Source organism: Tamandua tetradactyla, chromosome 3 (genome assembly GCF_023851605.1).
Source record: "Tamandua tetradactyla isolate mTamTet1 chromosome 3, mTamTet1.pri, whole genome shotgun sequence".
NCBI classification, from domain to species: Eukaryota; Metazoa; Chordata; class Mammalia; order Pilosa; family Myrmecophagidae; genus Tamandua; species Tamandua tetradactyla.
In genome coordinates this window covers 92,866,341-92,889,957 of record NC_135329.1, presented here as the reverse complement: position 1 = coordinate 92,889,957, position 23,617 = coordinate 92,866,341, and the positions used below count along the sequence as shown (strand labels likewise).

At 51.4% G+C, this 23,617-nt stretch overlaps 2 long non-coding RNA genes across 2 annotated transcripts; one reads left to right on the top strand and one right to left on the bottom strand.

Moving 5' to 3' along the window:
- The first annotated feature begins 69 nt into the window (after nucleotides 1–69).
- On the top strand, nucleotides 70–9,517 carry LOC143676228 (uncharacterized). The gene is made up of 3 exons (XR_013171938.1): nucleotides 70–388; nucleotides 5,817–5,981; nucleotides 9,183–9,517. It is a non-coding gene; the product is annotated as an uncharacterized LOC143676228 (long non-coding RNA).
- A 1,250-nt stretch (nucleotides 9,518–10,767) lies between these two features.
- LOC143676227 (uncharacterized) lies at nucleotides 10,768–15,892 on the bottom strand. The gene is made up of 3 exons (XR_013171937.1): nucleotides 14,867–15,892; nucleotides 12,837–12,914; nucleotides 10,768–11,655 (listed from the first exon to the last, which is right to left on the bottom strand). It is a non-coding gene; the product is annotated as an uncharacterized LOC143676227 (long non-coding RNA).
- Between the last annotated feature and the right edge of the window lie 7,725 nt (nucleotides 15,893–23,617).

The window sequence follows — 23,617 nt, the reverse complement described above, 5'->3', positions numbered from 1 at the left end:
TCCTATCGGCACTGTGAGGTCATCAGAGCCTATTTGCAGGAGGAACAAAGGGGAGGCAGCCCACAGGGCCCAAGGCAGGACGCTCTGGTCTGCAGGTCGTTTAAGTGTGCTTAGCAGAAGTGTACAAGTTGTTCTGAGTACAAACTAGACATTGTACTGGGCGTCTTCTACACTAGCGATCTGTGATTCTCACAGCCTCCCTGCACCACAGGGATGTGTCATCCCTAATTTAGGGATGGCAGTGTGAAGTGAAGTGACTGGCTGTGGTCACATGGCTTGTGGACTTGCAGCCAGGAAAGATGCCCAGCTCTGCCATCCAGTTCCAGGACCTCAGGCAGCCACACAGAACAGACACACCATTCAGCACAAGGTCATAGGGGGGACCGAGGTATTTCAGGAGTGCTGAGAATAGAGGGCCCACAAGGGAGGAGGTGGCCAGTTGCTTTGTCCAGGGCAGGAGGGAGAAGACAGAGCTTAAGTTGCCCCTCGTGGAGCTGATAAGTACCAGCTAGAGTGACCTAACAAATGTGACCTGAAGGCCGGGGTATCTAGAGCACAAGGCGCCCTCACAGAACAAAAGGCACAGGCTCTACCCTCTTCCCTTTTTTGTCAGGAACAGTGGACCTTTCCCAGAACCTGCAACCCTGCAGAATTCCCCTTTCTTTTCACTGAGTGGAAGAAGGAGGTTGGGGAAAGGGAGTGTTTCCCTGGAAGTTTCTGGAGAAGGCAATGGGAGAGGATGCTGGTCACGGCTGCCCCTTCCTGGACTGGGAGGGGGCTGAGCCGCAGGAGGCTGAGGCTGGGCCAGGAGTTGTTCCCTGGACTCGGGAGATTGTGGCAGAGGGCCAGCCAAATAGAGACATCACCAAGGCCCTGATGCAGGTGGGAAGGCATGCAGAGCTGGCCCAGGGTGAGGCAGGACCGAAGCCCAAAACATAGGGAGCAAACAGGGGTGGCCCCCGACCTGGGCTGAGGCGGGTCCCCAATGGGCAGCAGGAAGGTGGTTAAGTGGAAACCCCCATGGAGACTATAGGGGGAAGAGAGGCTGGCTGAGGTGGGAGCAGGCCGGCTCAGAAGAATGGAGGAAACAGGGAGCAACTTGGCTACAGAGGCTATTACCCCCTCATCAAGGTGCACTTCACTGGGGCAGTGGGGGAGCACCCTCCACGTGTGGGGCAGGTTCTGCTCACACCCCCTGCACACACACCACTCGCACACATGTGCCAGGCAGATACCCACACACTCCCACATGCACATCCCACATACACCACGGTAAAACACACAGACACACATGCATACCATAACACACACACACACACACACACACACACACATACACACCTACTGGAGATACACAAATACCACAAACACGCATATGTCCCCCACACCATGGGTCTATGGATACACACACAAACCTCATAGACCCACATACACACGACCCAGACACCACCACCCTTGCAGATATACACATAGAGACACATATCACAGACTCACGGATAACCCACACATCCATATGCACACACCACAGATACAGAAGTGCACCACAGACCCACAGACGCACCCAGCACCCTTTACTCTCAGGTCCCAGCCTCACTGGCTACTCTGGGGTAGGAGGCCAGGGGCTCCAAACAGAGGAAGCCTGGGTCCTCCCTCAGGTAGGTTGTACATCCAAATAGGGCCACAGGAGGTCTTGGCCCCTAGGTAGGTGGGTCCCCCAGGTGGTCTGTGCTCTCTCACCAGGTGGGATGTAAATCTACACAGTCAGGGCTCAAAAAGGACTTGCCCCTAGAAGGACTGGCTTCAAGGAAGACTGCTCCCCCACCCACCCAGGGAGTCAGACCCTGGAGAGACTGGCACCCAGGCAGTTGCCTCTGCCTCCAGGCAGTCTGGGCCTGCAGATGCCATGGCTGATGCTGGAGCACAGGAACTCAGATAGTCAGGGTCCCCAGGGGTCTGAGCCCAGCCTGCAGGATCCTAGAAGCTGTGCTGCCTGTTGAGTCTGCCTGCCTTTCCTCCAAGACAGGCTAGGCTAATGAAGGTAGGGCCTTATTATTTGATTGTTTTTAAACTACTTTAGCTCTATCGTAGAGTGGCCCAAGAGTGGGATGGCAACTATGTTTCAAAATGCAGGTCAACTCTATTAGTTGGTGACCGTCTGGGGTGCTGTGCTAAGGAATATCAGTGCCCCAGTAAAGCATGGTCAGAAGCACTGCAATCAGTAGTAATGTCTCCATGTCCCAGTAAACCATGGTTGGAAGTGCTGCAATCAATTAGTGATGTCTGCCATGAGTACAGGATTGGATGGTACTGGCCAAGAGGCTGTAGAGTCGCCAGCACCAGTCCTGCCATGGGAAACCCATTACACAGTTGGAGTGATCATGCTGGCCCTCTACAAGGGGCCAGAGAAGACAGGCGATGTTGGGTCTCACCTAGCCCTGAGCCTCTGTAGTTCCCTTCACCTCATGGTGACATCCTTTTGTACCTGAATGCAGATATGCTTCCACTTAGGTCTCTGGGACTAATTATGACCTTAGATGGGGAAAAGATTCAAGGTGATCCAGTGCCACATTCTGGACCTCAGGGCAATTCTCTTGTCCATCCAGGCCCCTGACCATGGTCCTCCAAGCTCAGGAGGTCTGCTCCTGCCTCGCTTTTCAGCCTGGGCGCTGCCAAGGACCCCTTGGCTAGACAGGCCTTTAGGCATGTCAAGGTATGTCTCAGGTCCTTTGTGTTCCCCGTTTCTTCATGCTGGAGCCTCCACCTGCGTATCTGGCTCCTTTCCCCTTAACCCCAGGCTCTGCTCTAAGTCATCTCCTTAGCTAGGTCATCCCCAACAGGCCCATATTATGTCCAACACTCCTCCTCCATGAACATAATTGCTGTCCTAATGTGTAACATAGAGAATTCACCAAGAACAGTGTTGGCTGGTTGGTTAGTTGGTTAGCTAATTGTTTAATCAGTTATTTAGCTCCTGGTTCTCTGTTCATCTTCTTCAACTTGCAGGACCCTCGTCTGTCCTACTCACCCTTGCTTCTCCCTGCTCACTTTTGGTGGGCAATACAGGCTTGTCGAATGAATGAATAAATGGGTGAATGAATGGATGGTTGTACTCCCTGGGTGCCCATTTCCTTGGTGCCCACTGGTCCTACCAGGCACAGGGCAGCACAGATGAACAGGACGATGGGCCCGCCCCCAGGAGCTCAGTGCAGGGTCACCCTGTGTTGTCCTGTCCTTAACCTGGAAGCTCAGGCCTGACAGTCGTCTTCCTGTTCCCAAGTGGCTCCGTCGTGCTCTGGGCTTTCCACTTCTGTCATTTCTGGTGGGACCTCCTGAGCTAGAGCCACAGAGACCCCCTCAGCACTCCCCGCATTGCCAAGACTTTCCTGAGCCCGTGTGGCTCTCAGAAGCCCTGCTGGGTCCCTGGATGGAGGAGACAGTGGGTAAAAGTGTCCTTGCGCTGACTGGTAGGGAAAGGAGCAGACATTCCTGCAGCAGCCGAGCTAGGACAATCTTTGTCCCTCAGGAGTGTGAGAACAGCTGCAAGGACCTGGGAGGTGGAAGCCTTTGGAGGGGAAAGATTATGGGGGGATTAACTCCATAGAGGGATATTCCCCAGCCCCATCAGGATGAGGAGATTTGGGCCTCCCAGCCCTCATCCTTGAGTGGGTTAGAAAAGTGGGGTGGCATGGGAGGTTACTGGGTCTTCATCTCTTGGGAAGGCCTTGGGGGTGGGGGCTACAGGGGCGCAGTGCTTTGCTAGTCTCCAAGTCACCAAATCACACAGCTTTGGGGCAATTTCAGGCCATGTTGCCATGACATTCTGGTGGCTGTGGCTTAGTTTTCTTGCATGGAATCTGAGCTACCTGACTCAGAACTTTGTGGCTCACACAATGACAAAAGGTGCTGCCAGCAGATTCAGACAGGCATGTCAGTCAGTGAAGATACTTCAGCTGCTAGGAATAGAAAACTCAATACATAAAGGCATCAAGGGAAGTGAAAATTTGTTCTTTCACCTTACAAGGCAGCACCAGGGTTAGCAATTCAGGACATTATCATGGAACTCAAGTTTCCTGCCATGTTTCAGCTCTGCTGTTCCTTGGAGTGTTGGCTTTAGCCTCATGGTCTCAAGAAGGCTGCCAGTGTTCCAGCATCACATGTAGACACTAACTACTGAGAGAGAGAGAGAGAGAGAGAGAGAGAGAGACAGAGAGAGAGAGAGAGGTCACATCTTCCTATATATTCCTCTAGTCAGTGAGAAACCTTTCCCAAAAGCTGCCCCCAGCAGACTTCCCTGCACATCTGATGGGGGATGGCCAGAATCACATCACACCACATCACAGAATCACATACCTCTAACCCAATCATTAACAAGGAGCACAGGGAGCTTGGAGTTACCATGTTTGGCTTTGGCTATTAGGATTTACCCCTGAGGAACGTGTGGAGTGGGCATAAATAACAGCAAACCTAGCCTTGCCAGTGAGAAAGACCAGTGGGTGCTGTTGGGGAAGCAGCCAACAGGATTACCTGGTGAAATCCGACAGGGACCATACATCTGCTTGCACAACTGATGGGGTGGGGCCAGCTGCTCAGAAGGACATTTGCCAGCGACCTCCGGGGCTGCGCTCTGGGGCAGAGAGGAGGCCCAGGGGGTGCCTTGGGAACCATAGCACCCCAGCGCCCACAGGTCCCAAGCAGGTTGAGTGCAAGGAGGATGGGAGATGCAAACTTTCTCTGGTTAGGCCCCTGGGGGAAGCAGGAATGGACACCTATAAACAGCCACAATGGTGAACACTGCTGGGGAACAGGAAGCCAGCTGGGGCCAGGGCTGCGAACCCGCAGACGAGGGAGCTTTGGGATTCTGGGGTCAGTGTGGTGACGGGCCCTCAGCCCTCCCTCGGCGGATGCCATCCACAGCCAGCACGGCACCTGCTCCTCGGGGGTCTTGGCAGCTGTCAGACGAGCGCCTGCAGGACTGAACAAATCCAGGCTGACCTGCTCAGCTCCCACTGGGAAGCCCAGGCCTCTGCCTCTTTGGAAGAGGCAGTTCAAGCTGCTAACGGCCCTCACTGGACAGTCAGCGAGGGGAAAGCGCCCGCGATGCAGTGGGACGACAGCCACTTCCTGCCAAGGAATTGTCCAGTCATTTTACAGGCCAGCGGTCTCCCTGACACTCTGGAGGCGCCGTGCCACGAGGAGCTGCTGCAGGGACGAGGCAGGAACGGGCCCCCTGGGTGGAGCCTCCCCACATCCTTAGCCGCTGGTGATGGAAAGTCAAATGACGCTGATGCACGAGGTGGTGTGGGGCGGACTGTGTGTGCTTCTGGAGCCCGTTTACCCGGCTTGTCTACGCTTACTTCAGGGCTGACATAGGTGTACTTTTTCTGATTCCTGCCTGCAGCATCCTTTGATTTTTTTTACTTTTTTTTTTTGGTATGCTGTATGGGGAAGGTTGCATTTCATTCTTTTTCCATGTGACCATCCTGTTATTGCAGCACCATTTGTTGATTTTGGTGGGGGGGGACAGACTGAGAAAGTGCATGGGCTGGGAATTGAACTCGGGTCTCCTCCATGGCAGATGAGAATTCTACCACTAAACTGTCCTTACAACCCCCACCTTTGGATTTTTAGGGGGGGCCCTGGATGTCAACAGAATAGCCCCCAGGCTAGTGATGTGGGATGTTTCAGGGTCAGCGCCAGTGGAGGAATTGAGGAAAGTTGTGAACCCAAACTTTTTTTTTTAACTTTCAAACTAGTACCTCACCTACGAGCTCGTTTAATTATTTTCTGAGTCCAATGATTTTATGCCCTCTTGACAGATGTGAAAACCAAGTGACTTAGTCCAAGTTCACACATGCCCCACTGTAATGAGACTCCAGCCTGTCCTCTGGTTGGCACAATCCTCTCTTACAAAGTGGCTCGATGCACACTTGATTGTCATGCAGGGAGCTGCACCATTTCCACACGAATGGCACGGCTGACATGTAAGATCGGGGCTGGGGATCAGTTGTGTGTTCGTGGAGGGCTCGGGAGGAGGGCACTGGCACCTGGCAGCACTGCCCAGACCCCCTCTCCTCAGAGGCTGGGCAGGATGCTGCCTGGCTGACCCCATAAACAGAAAAGGCACAGTGTCTATCTCTCTGTGGCGGCCGGAGGAACAAGAGAAGAGGCAGCCCGCCCGGCCAAACTGAGGTTGTTGCGTCTGCTGAGACTCCCTGAAGGACATGCTGTGCTTCCCCAGTCCCGATAAACCAGACCCAGTTTCCAGGAATCCTTGATTCCCAACCGCTAGGGGCTGTCACTGTCCTGAGCTGCCAGAATGCTGCCAGCCTCCCTCTCTGCGGCAGGCGCACGCCGCGCCCTGCCTGGATAGGTGAGAAGTCAGACCCTGCACCCTTCTTACTCAGGAGCCCCTCTTCCTCCCTGTGTCTACGGGCGGGACGGGGTGGCTGACATTCCCGCTGGCTGGTGCTTCACTCCCTTCTCATAAGCCCTGAGTCTGGGTGAAGGCCCGTCATTCCAAAGGGACAGAAGGTGCTTCCACCTTTGGAACGAAAGGTTTAGATGTGGCAGTGTCTGCAGCCAGGCGTTTTCCCCTCCCTCTCTTGCTCACTCACTCCAAGGGGGAGTGTCTGCCTTTCAATCCCAGAGAGCCTCCTGAAGCTGTCCTTGGCAGAGCGTGGGGAGGGCGAGAATGGACCGCTTTAGGTCCCTCTGCTTTCTGTCTTCTCTTTCTCTTTCCTTCCTCCCTCCCTCCCTATTTTTCTTTCCTTCCTTCCTTCTTTCCTTCCTTCCTTCTTCTCTCCTTCGCTCCCTCCCTCCCTTCCTCCCTTTTTTTCTCCCTCCTTACCGACCCTTCCCCTTCCCCCACTTTCTTTCTTTCAGCAGCTGGGCTGTGCTCAGGGTTGGGCCTCAGTGTCTCCTAAATTCTCAGCCCACTCCCCACCCCTTAAAGGTCCAGCCAATCCCCTCCCCCAGCCACCCACCTGAGTGTCCCCTGACAGCTGTCATTCTCTCAGCTCTCCTTTCTCTGACTTTCCTGGACCATCCTGCTTACACTCCTTGAGCAAGCTCAGGGTTTGAATTCTGTCCATATGCTTATAGCCCCCAGCTCCAGACAGGCCTCTCTCCTGGTCGCCAGTCCCCATATGCTGGTGCCAACAGGCAGTTCTCCCCACCCCACCCCACCTGGGTCTGTGCCATAGACCCAGCCCATGCTCGCCTCCTTAGCCCGCTTCTCCACCTGTGCCTCCGTCTAAGAGAAACACGCACCACCTCTCGCGGCAGGTCACCTTTGAGGTCCCATATCCCCACACCCAACTTACCACATACTGCCAGTTATGGCCCCTGCCTAGCCCCTCCTCTGTGTCCACCTGCCACTCAGGGCCACTCCACGTCCCCACTGACCTCCTGCCTCATTCAGTCCTCCATTTCCCAATCCGCTCTTCCCCCAGGAGCCATCAATCTACATGCAAACTCTGCCACATTGAAACCTTCAGCGCAGACTCCCCTTAAGCCCTGTAGGGAGGGTCCCTCCTCCCAGGGGAAGAAGGGCTATCTCCCCAGCTTTCTTGTGCACAACTGCCCCTCTCCCCCGTACTTGAACTTTAGGAACACCGACTGGCTTCCACCTGTCATCTCATATGCGCTTATCTGTTCTTCCTCCACAGCTTGCTCTGCTACTCTCCCTGCCTACCCTCTTCTCTCTTGGCTCCCCTTCTCTTTCACTCAGCCAAGCTTTCACCTCCTCCAGGAAGCCTTCCAAGACTACCTTCCCCATTTTTTTCCCCCAAGGATCTCCTATGTGCGCACCTTTCTGCTACCATCTGCTACCAGTGTCTGTTTCTATGTTGGTGCCCCCAGCAGCCAGGGGGCTGCTGAGGAATTCACCTTCATATTGCAGCGCCTGGAAGATGATTGCACATAGTGGGCTCTCCATGCAGTTTTGCCAGATAGGACAGCCCTGACTCTGGGGAAAGAGCCACCAGGCATCCTGGGAGGAGAACACAGAGGGCTATCTAGGGAGTGGGGTGCACCCACAAGCTCCAGAGCAGGACAGCAGACAGTGAGCAAAGTCTGCTGCAGGTGTCAGGCCCAGCTGCTAGCCACAATCTACTCTGACTCGCTGTGTGAATTTAGGCAAGTCATACCATCTTCCTGAACTGTTTCCTTTCCTGCCATATAAGGAAAGGACAAGACTTTTCATCCCTACCCCATCTCATGGCAGGGTTGTGATGACCACGCGACACGGTGGGGACACATTGGGGGGGGCAAGGCCTAATAGTCCCCAACATTTTAAACAAGATGACTCTAGGAGACACAGAGCAGGGTGCCTTGGCCAGGTGGGAACGAGTTGAGCAACTCAATGCTCCACTTTCACCTGCGTAGTGGGTGTAGTCTCCCTTCTGTCATGGAGTAGGGGTGGGGGACACAGTTCTCTTAGCTGAAGCAAAAAGCATCTTTTCCACTGAACACTCACCGCCCCACCCCCCACCCCCTTCACACACACACACCGGGCCTCTTCTTCCTACCCCCTCATTTCCCAATCTGCTTTACACATTGCAGCTCAAAGCTCCCCCCTCTGCCCCCTGCTCCCTCTTCAAAGCAGACTTGAGGTCCGCCCCTTGGTGCCCCCACCGGGTTCCCGCCCTCAAAAGCGACAACCTCCTGGAGGTCAAAGTGCTTGGCCGCTCACACCAGCAACGTCCACACCAGCAGCTCTGGGAACTTTCTCTACCCAACACACACTCACATGTTCACACACTCACGTGCACACACGCGCGCACCACTTTGAAGGCGTGTCTTCTCTTCGGAACACGAAGCCTCTCATTTGGAGTCTCCATCTTCCAGGCCCTGAGAGTCAGCCCCAACCCCACGCCCACTCCCCAGTCCATCCAGACCCCCGGGAGCCGGGACTGAGCCCTGCGTCCCAGGAGCTTGCTTTCAGGGCCCAGCATCCTCCTTCCCCTTTCCATGCTGCGTCTCCAGGCAGAAAAACTGAGCCCACAATAAGGTGTTAATGACCGACCCATGATCAATATTTGCATGGAAGAGAGGTCTTGGGGAGGGGGTGCCAGGCCTCTGCTCAAAGGAATGAAGGAAGTGGGTGAGGTGGCTCATGAGAGGAGTGGGACAGAGCAGGCAGAGGTACTTCCATCACCTGCCCTCACTCTGCTTACACCCAGGTCCAGCACTGACCTAGAGGTGGGAGAAAGGATCAGAGCCCCTGCCTCCTGCTCCCCCAGCTCAGCCCCACCCCGGCCTGCGAGTCCTGTATGTTAACAGAACTTCTGCATTGCATCAGGAGGCCCCGCTGCAGGAGAAACGGGCGCCAGGGAACCCCAAGAGCTTCACATTTAGAACTTGAACTGTTCAAAGCCTGAGTCTATTTAGACTGAAAAAACACGACCTCCATTCCCTAAAACGGAATGATGAGTGGTGGGGGGTGGGGGACAGGAGGGGAGAGAGCATAAAGCATCTCATAAAAAAGGCTCCGAGTCCTGACGGACATCAAAAGGCTCTTAAGGAACAGCATGCGGATGAGTTAAGGGTAAAGGAATCGCCAGCATATGGATTAAATTCCCTGCTCATTATGCATCCGCCCAAGCGTCAGGAGGAAACTTCACACAACATGGCCCCAGTTCAATGAGCTGGAAAATGCTCTGAGTCACGGAGGGACCCCAAAGGCAATCAGCCGTTCCCTCCGACCCCGTATCTTCTTTCCGCTGTGGAAAACCTGTGCTGGAGGAAACCGGCTGTGCTAATTCGGACGGGCTGGCCCCAAATCCCGTGGTCACCCCAGCTCCCCACCAGGCCCATCCCTCCCCCTCTACCACCCGGGGCTGCGGCCTTCCTGCCTCCCATCCTTGCCTAGCAACCAGCAAGTTGCCTGACTGTCCTAGGGGCATGGGAGGGCAGGACCGACCCTCACCCAGCAGGGAGGAAGCTTCATCTTTCCCAGGCCCTTCTCCCTGAGGGAGGAAACCCCCTTCCCAGGTAGGGCTTTCTGGTTCTACGGAAGCAGTCACCAGTTCCCTGGACTCGACATGCTCTTTCCAACCCATATCACAGGTCACTTTCTTGTCTTCAACAGCCTTCCCCAAATTCATCCCAGCTACCCAGGCCTTTCTGAGATATGCCCCCACCCCCGCCCGCCCCCACCCCCCACAAGACCCTTGGCTCTCAGCAATCATTTCTTTCTGTAGCTTGTACCCTAGGTGCAGTCTGCACCCCATTGGGAGTTAGGGGGACGTTCTGATGGCAGGTCCTGGCTTTGGCTAGAGGACTGAGGAAAGCAAGCATCCTGCAGTCCCCCCACCCTGCCCCCTGCTGCCTCGGACAACCCAAGGTAGTCTTGGGGACAAGTTGCCCCGACTTCACTCAGGAATGAAGGACTTGTTCTTCAGCTGGTCACTGGGATCGCTCTGGCAGCCAGCCCTCCCTCCCATGCCCCTCCAGCTCTCCCTGCCATGCCCTTCCTGCAGGACGGGCTTCCTAGGATGGCTTTCATCAATGACTTGGTGGCACAGGCAACTGAAGGCTGGCCCTCTTCCTGCTCCCCATCTCCCAAGCTTGAGGTTTGTCCAGACTTTGGTGTGGAAGCACAGCCTCCTCCTTGCCCACTGCTGCTGCTGCTTCTTCCCATCCCCTGGTGTGGATTCCAGGGCACTCCCTAATAAACCCCTCACCCCCTGCACCCAATTCGCCACCTCAGAATGCGCTACCCCAGGAACCTGTGACATACATCCAACAGGAAACTAAGAACACATCACTTTATTAAAAACTGGCCTCTTGTCCAGTATCCTACCAAGCTCCAGGAAAACTGGGGTAGGGAACCCACTTTTGACCCCCAGGATGGGGTGGGGAGAGCTTCCTACAGACCCCTCAACATGAATCAAAACCCTTCTGGTTAAGCCCTAGCCTATGCATTCAGTCAGCATGTAGAGGGGGAAAAAACCAACTGAGGATAGGACAGCGGCCTCTTCCTGTACCAAGAGAGACAGACGATCACAGAGGGAGGCAGCCCCATCCACCACATGTCATCTGAATGGACGGCAAGTGCCCAATAGCAAACGTGGCCCATGGATGCGTTTCCCCCAGCTGATGGGTCAGAGCAGTGCCTTCTCCTCTTGGAGCAGGGCAGGTGCATCGCGATGGACAGAGAAGCAGGCAGCGAGCCCTGGGAAGGAGAGCGTTTCCCTCTCCCCTGTCCTCTGATTCGGATCTAAGCCCAGAAGGCACAGAAATTATTTCCCAGTGCCAGCTTCAAAGCTTCTTATTAAGTGGACAGTCGCTTAAGTCCTCAAGAGCCTCAGGTTCCCCAACTATAAAGTGGCGACAATGGCATCCACCGTGCTTACTGCATAGGTGAGTAAATGAATTTCGTGGGAAAGCCGTGTGAGCTATGAGGAGCCGCATGAAGAAGTCTTCCACGAACCTGTGTGTTTTCCTCTCTAGGTTTCACCTGGCAGGAGGGCTGGGACCAGGTGTTACACAATCCGGTTTCCCTCCAGCCAGCAAAGCCAGGCAGGACACGCTGCAGGTGTTCCTCAAACCCGGCTGGATGAATGAGTTGAGGATGGAAAGAATAAGCAGCCACTTTTCATGGTATCCCAAAGGGTGTGAAAGCACACAGACGCGGGTGGTCGGGCTGCAACCCTGGGGAATAAAAGAGGATCCCAGTTACTGTACCCAGGACCACACTGACGGTCCCAAAGCCCAGGGCCGCATTTGCCAACCTGCTGACTGGGTCTGGGGCCAAAACGCCCAGCTGTGGGATAGGAAAAGAGGCCCAGACAGGCACCTTTTCCTAACTCATACATAGATGCTCTATAGTGGATACCCTCCTGGGGATGGTGCCGTTTCACAGAAGAAAAAAACTAAGGCTCAGAGAAGTTAGGTAACTTCCCCAAAGTCACACAGCAGGTGAGTGGAGGAGCCAGGACTGACTCTGTCATTTCTAGGGTGTTGGTGGCATAGACAGGCTATCGTAGAGTGGCCTAGCAGAGGGTTTCATAACAAGTCAGCTTAAGCCTGATCCAGCTTTACAACCTGGGCTTGCAGACAACCCCTTACATGATGTGTTAATTGGAATTCCTTTTGGTTTCAAGTAACAGAGACCAAACCAGCAAAAGAATAAAAAAATCATTAGAAGGATTCTGAGAGGCCTGGTGGAATCAGAGGAAGGAACCGGAAATCCCAACCAGAAGGAGAGAACCCAGGATTGTTCCTGACAGCTCTGAAGCTAACTGGATTTGGTTCCCAGTCCCTCTATTAAATTTTCAAATTCCTTACAGAGAACATAACTGGGTAGCTTGGGTCAAGTGTCTGCCCTTGACAATCACTTGCTTCCTGGGGGTGGGTCTCCCACAACAGCTGTGGCTGCAAGTAGACCACCAGTGAGATCACAGTCAGTTAAAAAACTGGCACAGTATGGACCACCTTTAGACCCAGCTAGAGGGGCCCTCCTGGGCTCCTTGCTTTCGAGAACCCAGATATTATAAGCACACACACACACGCACACACACACACGTACGTATGCACAGTGATCGAAACACACACGGGCCAGAGCTGTCGTGTGTTGGCACCATACAACTCAAAAGCCTCAAGGGAAAGACATCCCTCTGGCTCTCACCCCAAATTCTCAAAACAAAAGTTATCTGGATGCATGAAAGTTTGTGGGTCACACCTTGGCTGACGTCAGAGACAGAGGCTGCTTCTGAGAGCTGGGAGGACTCCAGAGGTGAAAGCTCTTACCTGAGAGAAAAGGTGAATTATTTAACTTCTTAAACCCTCAGGGCAAGCATGAAATAGATTTTTTAAAACATGCATGTAATTACCAAGAATGGTTTTCTGGTAATGTTGAGCATCCATTTTCTTGCTTCTCTTTCTGTTCCAGTTCATGATTCTGAAGGGATCTGGGAATTAACATACTGTTCACAATAGTTGCACACAATTATTGAGAAATAGTTTTCAATATTAAACGATTCGCTCCACTCTTAAATTTGTATACACACAGGCCTACGTTAGCAAGAACATGGCAAAATGTAATACTGGTTCTTTATACTGACAACTAGATGAAAATATTTAATGTGATTTCTGTGAATTTTCAAAATGTTACATTAAAAATTTCAGCTGTCAGTCATTTTGATCTAAGATTCTGATATTATTGATACTTTCCCCTTCAATTATAACAAGTTATTTTGAATATTTTAGAGAAAAAAAATGCTTTTTCTGAAAACATAAATTGAAATTTTTAAAAAATCTTTACTGCAATTTAGACTTGATTAAAGTGTTCAAATTTTGCACATGTTAAAAAAACAATTTCATTTTATTTTTAATTCTTTGGATCAGGGTTGGCAAATCTTTTCTTTTTTTTTTTTCAAACCTATTCTTAAAGGGTGTGATAGTAAGTATTTTAGGCTTTGGGGCCACGCAGTCTCTGCACAACTACTCAATTCTGCATAAAAGCAGTCGTGTACTACATGTAAGTGAATGGATCTGGCTGTGCTCCAGTAAAATTCAATTACAGAAACTATTTGTTCATATGCTGCTTCATGCATAAGAAATTTTCTGAAATTAACAAGAAAAAGTGTTCTTTGATCAACTGTGAACAAATGTAGATCAAATCTGGCTATGCTGCCTATTGAACATCAATATCCAAGGAAGACCAATTCTTAGGAAGTCACTGACAAGTTTGCAGACGTTAAGGGTCAAAAATCAGAAACTGTAGAGTTCTTCATTACTTTAACAAAGATTTAGATCAAAGATTTTTTCCTTCTTCAAAAAATTATATCAATGTGATTTAAATGTAAAATCTACTTTCTTTAAAATATAAAAGATTTTATTTCTAAAATAAAATAATTTTCAAAAAATTACATAATGTGATTTAAATGTAAAATTTTTTTTGCACTGTATATTAAATTCACTTTTTCATTTTAAAATAGTACTTTACTGGCATGATTTATTTATATAAATTTCAGTAAAAAGAAAATTTACATGGTCTATGCTTCTTTTCTGGCCATTACTATAATTAATTTCAATTCATGATTATTTTCTGAAAATAACTTTGTCATATAGAGTTAGGGGATGTTAATAAATGACCCACTCTGGACCGTGGTGTCCTGGAGCCAGCTTGCCCTGGCTCACAACCGCCAACCATGAGATCACTTCCCAATGCTGAGTTCAGTGATGTCACGGCGGTAGCTTGAAACCACCACTGTGGAAGCATTTACACGGTGGAAATCTGCAAACGCCTCAAACCAGGGCTTTACGCCCCAGAGAGTCAGTTGTTAATATTTACCAGCACACCTCTGACTCCAGGCATCCAAGAGGCTAGTTATACCACTGGCCTTCGGGACCAGCTTGGGCCCCATCTTGTTTATGGCCCTTTTATGCAGTGATGTTTTGGGCACACTCAATTTCATTGTTCAGTGGACCAGATACGACCCAGCTAATGCGGGGGAGGTACAAGGTGCGTGATCATCTGACATCTTCTGGTTAGGCGTTCAATTTCCCCCTGGTGCTTGGTACAATGCCAGGAGCCACATGTCAAAAGAAAAATAGTTGCTTGCCAACTGGATCCTAGCTTTGCCCCCAAATCTTCGGGTTTCTGCTATGATATGCCAATTCCTAAGTATGTTCACTCAAGCCTCAAGAGATAAACACCGAATGGGTTCTACTTCCCACTGCCTGCACTGAGGTGGATTTGAGTCAAAACTTCAGTTATCACCTTGGTCTCAAAATCCCCCACTCTCACTGGCAGACCACACTGGTATTTCGAGTTTCCAGTGATTACTTATAGCTCAGAGTCAATGTTCAATAATCCTTGAAAGGGCTGGGTACTTCCTTCTCTACTGTTCAGAATTACCTGAGCAATGACTCTGCTCACTTTGCAGCAGGCTGTGAGGAGCGTTCACCTTAGGGTAAGATCCTGCGCTCAGGACACATGGTCTCATTTCCTTCCAGGGCCTTGGAGTCCATGATTGAATCAGGCCTGGAGACTGAGAAGCTGTGACTCTTCATCATGACGGCTCAGATAAGGCTCCATGGCCAACAGACTGGAAAGGATCTTAGTAGGCTTCCTGTTTCAGCTAGAAGATGCCTAGGATCAAAGAGCTTCTACCACCAAGGGGCCGGGTGGTCAGACCACTCACTGACTGACTCTCCTAGTGGCTCGTACACCCACTTGTCTCTGAGGGCCCAGTGCTTGTCCTTAGTCACTCTGGACCCTCTAACTTTGATATCAAGTGTTTGTTTCAACCACACCCACTCTGGCTCTCAGAGAACTACCATTAAAGCACTTTTCAAAGGGACTAACACACTCTCATGAATGTATTTCTGGTGAAAGGTGTGTCTGCCTTCTTCAGGACAAAATTAGGGGAGGATTCATGTACAATAAAATTGCTCCAAAGTCAGGAGCCATTACAAGGAATTTCAGGCGTTTTGGTTTAACTACATGGAGTCCAGATTCCTGCCAGCAGCGAAGGGAAAGATGAGGTCTGCTCCCGGCTGCCCCATGCTGCCCACTGGAACCGGGATCTCTGGGAAGGGGCCCGCGTCGGTAAATCCCACCTGCTCCACTGTCAGTTAGTTAGGAAAATGCTCCCACATCGACTCAACACCGTGTGCTATTAGACTGGCTACAGAGTGTGAGGAAGAGAAGAGGATTTCAAGGATGACTCCCCGATTTTGAGGAGCCACGGAGGGAATGGTGAAGTCAGCGAGGTGGGTAAACGAAAGGTGGCCCTGGCTTGAGGCAGACGCTAGGGCTGTTCCCGCTGCGTCCTCGGATGCTCACAGTCCAGAACAGGACCAGCGGCTGCCGTAGTCAACTCAGATACAGGGTAGGGAGCAATTCGGGAGGGCACCGGCGTGGAGATGGACGCAGGTCTGGCCATCCGGAAAAACCGAAGATACACTTCCGGTTCCCCTTCCTGTCCTGGGAGTTCCGGCGGAGGCCCCGCCCACTCCCCGGCCCCGCCCACTCTGGCTCTCCTTTCACAGGCACCCTCCACTCCCTGCGTCCTGGCAGTGCTGTCCCCTCGGCCGCGAATGCCCTTCCCCTTCCTCCTGCCTGTCCCACTCCTTGTCCACAGCCTCTCTGTGAAGCATCACCTTTCCCTTCCCTTTTTCCTCACCAGATGGCCTGGCATCTCCACGATCCCAAACCAGCCACAGTAAGGATAGTCGTGATCATAGGATTAATAGGGAGAGATGACCAGGTCTACCACGGGCCAGTGCCTGTGTGAGTGCTTTACATCCATTAACTCAGTGATCCTCTCACTAACTCTGTAATGAAACTGTCACCTCCAGTTTCTGATGAGGACATTGAAGCCCAGAGAATTTAAGGAAGTTGCCCAAGGTCAGCCCCTACTCCCTCTTTTGCAAAAAACAATCTTTTCAGTGTTTACATGTCTGACTCACCTCCTGCCCAGGTGAGCCTCACACCAGGGGATGGTCTCCCCCTGGCTTCATCGTGCTCTTCTAGGCCAAACTCCCGCAGGCGTTTGCACAGAAAAGAGTGACTGAAACCACTTTCCTGTGAAAACGAAACAGGCCACTCTCCCCCTCTATGGCCACATGACCTGGCCTCTTACTTCCCAGGCTGCTACCTTCCCTTCCTAGGGAGAGGGAGAGGGAGAGGGAGAGGTGTCGGTGGGCATAGCCTCCAGCAGCAAGAAAACAAACAGTGCCAGCCTCCCCATCTCCCATGTTTCTTGGAGCTGAACGCCCTTCTGGTTATCAGGTATGAAGGAATTCTTCCAGCAGGGACAAGAGAGAGGCAAGTGAGCTGGAGACAACATGGTGATAATGGAAACACTGACCAGCATTCACAATGCAGGTTCTGGACCCGTGCCTGTATGTCAGCCACCTTCACCCAGAAGACACCACCTACCATCTGTGCCAGTGGTGGCCCATCCCATACCCAGGGGTAAGTGGGGCCTGGGCACAAGCCCCCCTCAGCTCCATGGCTTGCATCCCCAAAACAGGCCAGCTTCTTGCTCTCTTTCTTATGTGCCCAAGTCTGCATCTCACAACATAGCCTTCCCAGAATCCTGGCTTCTCAGAATTCGTGCGGTTAGCTACACACCATAGAACCAATTTGACTTTAATTGCATTTCTCCATAGGCTAGATGTTCCCCTTTGTCTTCCTCTTGTTTCATTAGAGATTGGAATCCAACAGCTTGTGGGTAAACATACCTGGTTGGCCCCTGCAGCCTCTCTGGAAACACATTTAAGCACACACACAGAACCACAGAGCCACTCACAACTGGAGACACACACATATGCACCAACATGCATACACAGGCATTTTGCTTTTGATGAGTCCATTCCTCACACAGAGCCTGCGCTGAAAGTCAGGATGTGGCGCGTTTGAAGAACAGTTCTCCATCAGTCATGGATGTGAAGCTCCCCAGAAGCCATCGCCTCAGTAGACACTTTAAAAATAACAGGAGAACACATATTTCCAGCATCAGCAGGGTTGCTGCAGTTGGAAATGCAATTAGGTTCAGCCAATAGCAGTGGTTTAAGCTGGTGCTTCTCAAACTTGATTGCATGTACAAATTACTTGGGGATCTTATTAAAATGTAGATACTTATTCATTAGGTATAGGGTAGGACCCAAGATTGTACATTTCTAACTAGCGCCCAGGAGATACCAGTGCTGCTCGTCCTTGGAACACACAAATAAACAAGATAATTTATTTCTCCTTCATGTTCTTAAAGCCCAGAGCAAGTCAACCCAGGGCTGTGTGGTGCTCCACAGTGTCAGGGACCCATGCTCTACACTGGTGGCTCCATTATATATTGCTTCTATTTTCAAAGTTACCCCTTTATTGTACAAAATGGCTGCTGGAGCTCCAGCTTCTACATTTGCTTTCCACTTAGCCCCCTACTCAGGAAGCAAGAATTGAAATTGTTGGAAGAACACATAGCCCCTTCTCTATAAACATACATCACACTTCCACTGATATCCCACTAACCAGAATTTAGTCACCTGACCTCACCTATGTCTCTCTCTCTCTAAGGCTGATGTGGTGGTTTGGAGCTATGCACCTCAGAAAAACATGTTCTTAAACGTAATGCATTCCTGTGGTTGTCATCTCTTGTAAATAGGGCCATTTGATGAGAATGCTTCAGATAAGGTGTGGCTCGGATGGGTCTTAACCCTGTTTGTGATGGTTTGAATCAGTTATGTACCCCAGGAAAGCCTATGTCCTTTTAATCTAATCTTCTGGGGACAGACTATTATTGGGTGGTACCTTTTGATTAAATTGTTTGCATGGAGATGTGACCCTGCTCATTCAAGGTGGGCCTTAATCCTTTCCTGGAGCCCTTTATGAGAGAGAGCTGAGAGAAGCCAAGAAAGAAAATGCCCTGGGAAGAAGCAAGAAGGACCCACAGGAACTGAGAGAGCCATATGAAACCAGAAGCCAGGAGAGAAGGACAGCAGATGTCACCATGTACCTTCCCATGTGACAGGGGAACCCCAGATGCCAGCTGCCTCTCCTAAGGGAAGGTATCCTCTTCTTAGTGCCATAATCTGCATATTTTCATGACCTCAGAATTGTCATTTGTAACTTAATTGATACCTTTTGTAGAAGCTGATCCATTTCTGGTATATTGCATTTCAGCAGCCTTAACAAACTGAAACACTATTACTGAAAGCTCTATAGGGAAGGTTAGAGAGAGAGAAAAAAAGCTACAGAGGGAGCAACCAGAAGTCAATAAAACCTGGAAGAGAAGGGAGAGGCCAGGAGAGGCCATCCTGTGCATTAACATGTGATCGAGGAGCCAAGGACCAAGGATGGCCAACAGCCAGGCTCAGACTGACAGTCTGTGGGAAGAAAGCATCACCTTTCTGATGCCTTAATTTTCATGACCTTAGAATCGTAACTTGTAAGTTAATCAATTCTCTTTTTTAAAGCCATTCCATTGCTGGTATATTGCATTCTGGCAGCATTTAGCAAACTAATACTCATGGTATGTGCTTCAGCAATGAGAAAACTGAACAGGCAATCATGTGCCCAACTAAAAATTGGGAGTTCTATTACTGAGGAATTAGGCAAAAAACACTGGGAGGCAATTCATAATCTCTGACACGCAGCAAGCTGGGACAAAAATGGAGATGTTTCTGAACCTTTGTCAGCAAAGGCCTTAAGCTGATTTAGGGATAACCCAGTCTGCTAAGAAAATTTCAGAATGATTTTTTTTCCCCCTAAACTTTATTTTGATAATTTTTTTTTTACACCAGAAATGAACCATAATCATGGTGTGATGGTCTTATAATGTGCTCACTTAACTGGTCCAACAACATTTCCAGAACGCCTTTCCTTGTTTCTGGTTAAGGTGGGTCTCCGGGGAGATTCTCTAGGGGAGAAAGTTGGAGGGCGAAGGGAGGCAGTGGCTACCTTGTAGCATGTGTGTTTCTGCTGATCTGCTGATCTGCTGACTTGCCTCAGCTGGTGTGAAGCAGCAGCTGGGGTCAGATGTGAGTGTTTCAGATGCAGGGCCTGGCTTCTGCAGGATTGCCTTGTCACTAAGATCAGACAGGCGTTTGGGTTTTAGTCTACTCTTGAGGGTTCCAGATTGTGCTCTTGGGGCTCTAGCCTGCACATGAACTTCCTTTACTGACCTTGTGGACTTCAAGCTCCAGCATGAGCCATGCAGAAGCCTCACAGGGACTGCTTCACCAGCCTCGCAACTGGTATAGGCCTCCCCCACCCCGCCCCTGCCCCCATCACCCCTCTCCCCTGGTTTGGCTTCTGCTGATCTTGCATCAGTATTCTCTGGTTGAGCCCCTAATGGATACCCATGCTATCAGAAATGAAAAAGAACACTTCAGTTTATCTTGTTCTCTTTCACCGCTGGGAGAACTGTGAAAGGCACAAATGCTTTCCTTAAGGTCACACTGTGAACTAGCCACGAAGAAGGAACCAGAGCCCAGCTCATCTGACCTCTGGTCCAGTACTCTGTGGAGGCGTGACCATCTCCTGTGCCGCTTGCTCATTCGTTCCATGGAGGCAGTCTGAGCTGCGTACCAGGGGCCAGGCCCGGGGTTGGGGATTTAGGGCGGTATTACCTATGGTCCTGCCCTCTACTGCCCACTGTCTGGTGGGGAGGCACGTAAGTCTGCAGACAGTTTTCACGTGGGGAAGCGGGTTGCCCCAGGGTGAGGGACTGGTGAGCCCAGGACCTGCAGTCCAGAAGCCAGGGCCTTCTGCAATGTCAGAGGGCTGGGGAAGGGCCCAGGGCAGCAAGACACCGGGCCCCACATGCTCTGAGCAAGCCCAGGAAATGCTCTCCCACCTGGCCATTCAATGAATCTGGGGCTTGAGCCATGCCTACTGAGCCGGCCCTGACCAGACTCGGGTGGTGGAGGCCACCCCTACCCTGGGTCCAGTCTCCTTCTGATACCTTCTCCTGACCATTGGTGTCTGCTCCCCTTTCTGTCTGTCTGTCCAACCTGCTCTCAGGAAGAGGTGTCCTGGCTGCTGGTTGCTCTCCAGCATGCCCCTTGCTCTCCAGCATGCCCCTTGCCCAGATCAAGTCCTTCTGAGCCCGTCCTCCGGCTGACGAAGATGTCATCACGCTTGAAATGAAATGAGGGGAGGTGAGAGCCAGGACTGGGGGTTCTGAAGGTCCCTCCACCCCTGTACCTCTGCCTGCAGTCGTGCTCCGTGGGGGGGGGGGGGTTTCACAGCCCCGACTGTGCTCTGTTTGAGGCATTGTCAATGTTATTTTATTCACAAACCCTTCCTGAATGCTGACTGCTCATCACGGCACTGGGCATTGAAGACCCAGGAACTTACTAAGCCCCAGGCTGTGCCTGCACCCCAGGCTGTCGGTGGCCAGCAGCGCTGGGCATGGAAGCCTTGCAAGCACCCTGCCTGACGTTTCCAAATCCTAAAGTCCTGACCTAGGGGAATCCCAGAAGCACAAAGATCCCAGGTACGGGCTGCTCCCCCCAACCCGCAGCTCGTGCCAAGGTGCTCCGTGGAGGGCAGACACCACAATTATCTGGCAGCTGACCTGGGGAAGGAGCCAGGGAGGAGCCAGAAATGCCACCCAAGCCACTGGTCCCTGTTTACTCATCACTGAGCCAGAAACTCTCTGAACTTACTGGAAAGCTCCTGGGACTTTGTTTTCCTGAAACGAACCAAAAACAGGTTGGACTTCTCCTGTGTTTACTCGAAGACTTAATTACCTAGCTATGAGCTGGTTTGCCCAGCAGGCTGGCAAAAGTAAAGGTGGGGCAGCTGTGTCTGTGCCTCACCTGTGCCCTGAGAAGTCCCAGGAGGTGGGCTGGCCCACTTGAGACAGAAGCATCCCCTGAGGAGGAGACCAGGTTGGAGCTGGGAAAAACCCCAGCCATAGTATAGACAGGGTAGCATGAATGCTGTGTGGTTTTTGAGGAGCTTACTTAACCTCTCTGAACCTTGGCCTACATCTGCCAAATGAAAAGAGCAGTACTTCCCTTGCAGGGTTTTTGGAGGATTAGCAGTGATTGCCTGGAAGCCAGGAATCGAGCGAAAGTGGCCATTGTAAGCAACCGAGCCTGTATTTGGGGAGACTGTGGGTGACTCCTGTGCTCAGGAAACCAGCCACCACTTTCAATCTCCTTCACAAATCACGCCGATCCAGGAGTGTTCATTTGCTGCCTGTTCACCACCCTCCCTGAATGTTTCTTCCCAGGTATGAACACCACCACTTCAAGATGGCAGGTGAGGTGATTTGGTGGAAATGAACTTGCCACTGAGGATGTGTAAACACTCCTACCTGCTGGGAGGGTCTTCCAGTACAGCACCGCCCATGCCGTGCCTCAGTTTTCCCCTGCTCTTCTCTTCCTTGATGCCAAGGAGCTGTGGGCATTCCCTGAGGGCACCTGACTGCTTCTGGCCTTCGTTTAATCTCCTTCCACCATCACAAGAGTTGCTGCCTCACCCCGCATTGAGAATATTCCAGACCCAAGTACACTGACATTCTCCTGTGGGACTGAAAGCTCTGCAGATGGCCCAGGCTGTGTTTAAGTGTGTTTTTAGATTAACATCAAAATGGAAAAACAACATTGTTTCAATTCTCAAGAAGAAGGTGCTGACCTGGGGCCCTCCAAGAGCAGGCACGACCCTGCCCAGCCCACTCCCCCATGTCTAATGCCTCACGGAGGTTGCTAACCTCTGCTGCTGGCAGTGGGCAGCACTGGGTGTTGGCCCATTCTCAGGCCTAGAGCCAAGCTGGCCTGAGGCTGGCTCTGATCAAGAGGGCAGCAGAAATGCTGGAGCCAGGCCAGGGCCCAAGTTCCCAGGTCCCCAGGGCTTCCACCCTCCTATCCACCTCTTCAGTTCCTCCCTTTCAGCCCTGTGTCTATGACATTAGAAAACTACAGACTTGGAAACCAGAGCTCACTCCCTCTGTGAGAAGAATGCACCTTGCACTGTTTTTATTGGGGAGAGGGTACAGATGGGGAGACATGAAGGAAGTTTCCAGATCTCTCATCCTGAGATGAGGAAAAAGGGTACAGAAGTGTACCATGGCCCCTCCTCAATGAAGCAAGAGCTCCAGCAAGCTGGAAGTCTGCAGTTACCTCCCAGCGATGGTGAAACCCAAAGAGGAGATGCCTTGTCCCCTGTATGTGGCCAGGAAGGGCTGGCAAGGGAGCCACCTGTCCTCCCCAAGGGTAACTTTCCAGGTTGACCAGTGGAGCAGAAGACCCAGCTCTTCTGGAAACAGCTGCTGTCCAACTGGGACATTCTGCAGAAGAGACCCTCAGAGCCCAGATGGAATACGTGCCTTTGCAAGGGCACAGTGAACATGAGGGGCCCGTTCTGATCAGACCCACACTCGGCCTCTCACTGGGAAGCACAGGGTCCTGGGGCCTGCTCTGCACCTCCCCCCAAGCCCCATAACAGCTCACCTCTCATTTTCTCTCTAAGCCCAAAGACAGGCACGCCTGGAGGGCTGGAGCACTCTCTGCTTCATTTCTCTTTGCTCCCAGCGTCCAGCGTGGGGCCTGGCCAGAGCGAGTGCCCAGGGCAGGGATGTGGAAGGAATGAGGCTTTTCCAACTTCCTGTCAGGAGGTGTAGGTCTAAGTCCCCTAGCCCAACCCACATGCTCTCTTGGGGCGGCATTTCCAACAAGTCTGCGAGTGATTGTTTATATGTGTGTTTGTGAATAGATGTGTGTGTGTATATGGGTGTGTGTGTTTGTGTGTATATGTGTGCCCATTGTTGTTTGCTGGATTGTGGGCTCCTGGATGATGTGGACTGTTAGATCGATAAATAGATACCAAATAGATGACAGATTCGATAGGTGGATGGATGGATGGATGGATGGATTGATTGATCGACTGATCAACAGATGATTAGATAGATAGACTTAATAGATAAGTAGTGTTTTAGTTTCCTAGACTGCTCAGCAAATGCCATGAAATGTTTTGGCTTAAAAAACAGGAATTTATTCACTCAGGCTCTAAGGCCAAAAAAAAAAAATGTCCAAATCAAGGCATCATCAAGGTGATGCTTTCTCCCTGAAGACCAGTGTGCTGGGGCTGGCTGCCAGTGATCCTTGGCTCATCTGTCACAGGGCGGCATGTTCTTGTCCTTCCCTCCTCTTCCCA